A 3,110-nucleotide genomic window follows, 5' to 3' on the forward strand; every position below is an offset into this window, starting at 1 on the left:
CTGTTATAAGTGGATGCTTCAGAAATAGTCAACCAAAAGAAAAAAAATGCTGAACATAAGCCCTGGTACAAAGAGGAGATTTTAAATCTAGTGCATACTTCAGTGTCCTAGAAGTTGGAAACCCCTTCAAGATTTTTCCAAATAAGTGCAATAGTACCTTCTCAGAATCTACAGTGGGTAAGAAACAAACTCTTCTTTTGATTGTTCACAAAGTCAGAATATCAAGACTGAATGAGCTGGAGATCTCAGCACTTCTGATATAGAACTTTCAGGGTTTTTTGAAAATTCAGATGTGTCATGTGATGTTTTGCTACAGGCTGTCTTGTGAGAGGGCATGTGATGTCTTGCTACAAGCTGTCTCATGCAAGGGGCATGACTGTCCACCTGAAAACACCTGTGTGTGAACTTTGAGGAGAGGAGATATATAAAAGCCCACAGACAGCAAGATAGCATTCTTTGGATCTACATCACTTTGCTGGTCTTCTGTCTTCATCACTTGACTTCCCAGAGACAAACATTCCAGAGAACTTCCTGGGGAAATCCAAATGAGGCTTGCAGCTCTCGCTGACTTGCTATGCTCTTCTGAATCATGCTGATCTGTGTTGTAGTTTGGTGTTGGCCTTTGGACTGGACTGCTGGTTTCAGGTCAATGAAGAGTGGACTTGCTCCAAGGAAATACTTCTAAAATGTCTACAACCCCTTATTACTAATAACCTTCTTTTTTGCCCTACCTCTGGTCAGTGGGTGGAAGAGAGCCAGAAGTGTTGAAGAACCTTAAATAAAGTAGGTTTGTTGAAAAATCTAAGCCTCAACACTTCACTTACTGAATTTGAGTCTCAATAAACTGACAATAGGGCCAGAGAGATGGCTCCAAATAAGAAGCACTTGAAACCAAGCCTGATAACCTGAATTTTGTCCCTAGGACTAAGATGCCTGTACACACAGTATAATAACTGTTCTCTCTCTCTCTCTCTCTCTCTCTCTCTCTCTCTCTCTCTCTCCCTCTCTCTCTCACACACACGCTCTTAATTTGGCAGTAGAGCCTTAGGAGACACACAGAAATTCTCTAGAACTATGAGAACACATATTATGAAGGCCTGAAGTCTCAAAGTTTTCTCTCAAAGAGCACTTACTAGAATTGGCAATCAAGAGAAACCATATGAAAAGCTCAATCAATATCTACCTTGTAGTAATTCAGTACAGTTCCTAAAAAGTGCAGAGATGTGGGCCCAAGAATTCCCTGTTCCTTAAAAACTCCATGTGTACGCATCCCAAACCTAAAAGGAGAAAGAGAGAGCCTTGTGACCACACATAAGAGAAACATGACCATAACCAAAATAATAAAACAAATCAACAACAATGCTGCCCCTCCAGTTTCCAGAGAGTTTAGGTAATGGTGAAGGAACCTGTGTGCATAGCATCACACTGTTCATTTCTGTGCTTACTGAGTTCTGGTGGATCTAGGGTTAACACAAAAGTCAGTCAGGCCATACCAGGTGTAAACCTTATTAGTAAACCTCACCAAGAGGGAGTAGAAGAAGGGTACAGGTGGGGGTAGAGGTACCCAGAATATCTGCATAACATCAGTATGAACTTTGAGATTTAGTATCACTGGAGCTATCGTTCAGTAGTAAAGGCACTGCCCACTAGATATAGGCTCTGGCTTGATTCCCCATACTACCAAAATTTTAAAATGCAAAATTAATTCAGTTGTCATTTCATTTGGGACCTTCAAGATGACACCAGAGGGAGAGACACTGGCTTCCAGTGTTGATAATCTGAGTTGGATCTCCAAGACCCACACAATACGAGGGAACTGAGTCTGCAAAATTGTCCTCTGAACTACGCATGTACACACACACACACACACACACACACACACACACACACTGTAATATTGCTGCCCCTAACCAAAATGAATAAAACCACAAAATTTTATAATGTTTATACAAGAGTTCATTTCAACTTCTGTTATTACTTTTTAAATTTTTATTCTAGTGCCTGTGGAGAGTGTTGGATACCCTGGAACTACAGTTACTGGTGACAGCCAGCTCCTTGTTGATGTTCAGACCTGGGTCCTCTAAAACAGCAGCCAATACTCTTAGTCACTGAGTCATTGTATTTCGAGCCCCAGCTTCTAAAACCAGTTGTGACCTTCCAGACAAAATAGGTCTGAGTATTACCACAATCACTAGGACATGGTCTGGGGAGGAACTTTGGAGGTTACTCACCAATAGAGGAGCATGAGACTGATTGCCAGGAGGACCCAGGTTTCCAGGGATAAAGCTGAAATCAGATCCATCTTTGCTTGTCTGTAAGCAACTTACTCCTATGTGTTCTCCCCCCCTGTTGTGCATGCTACCCTTTGCAGGGCTTCCCTTCTGCCCAACTGTGCTTCAGTGAGCACAGCCTGCAATGTTTATATAATGGGAAGATGGGTGAGGCAGGGCTCTAGCCAGTAGATGGCTCAGCTCTGTTTCATCTGGACTTTGGTATCCTCTCCAACTTGACTGTTTGTAAAAGTTTATTCACAGCCTATTTTGACCTCCTTTGAGTTCATATTCTGTGCAGCAATCAATAAACAACTGTGCCATATAAGTGAGACCAAAAGTTCTTCCTTTCTATCAAAAATTCAACCAAATTTATTGATGTGAAATGCCTTTTCACCAAGGATGTCCTCATCCAAGAATACCTGAAATAAAGCCAAAGTTGTGTCAACCACAGATCTCTACAGAATGGCTTTGTCTACCCATGACAGATACTTTGTCATTTATCAAAACTTAACTCAGGAAAAGATGGCAGTGTTCTGAGTCTGCCTGGACTTGGACTCCTAACAATAAAATAACTCCCACACATGGTCATCTCCTTCACTCTAGACCACAGTCAGGGTCTTCTTGTATATCCCCCTTGACAGAATGTGAGAATACACTGGATGTGGTCACCACTATGCAATAGCGTAGTCATTCAGACACACTAGTCAAGTGGGGTCAGGTCTCATGGACGAGTCAGTGGGCACAGTTCAGTGTGGGTCATGATTTATAGATGTTAGAAATTCAAGGCTGCAAGTGACTCCTGACAGCTACGGGTCACAACAGAAGACTTACAAAAAG

Source organism: Psammomys obesus, unplaced genomic scaffold, assembly GCF_907164565.1.
Source record: "Psammomys obesus unplaced genomic scaffold, mPsaObe1.curated_primary_1811, whole genome shotgun sequence".
Taxonomy (NCBI): domain Eukaryota; kingdom Metazoa; phylum Chordata; class Mammalia; order Rodentia; family Muridae; genus Psammomys; species Psammomys obesus.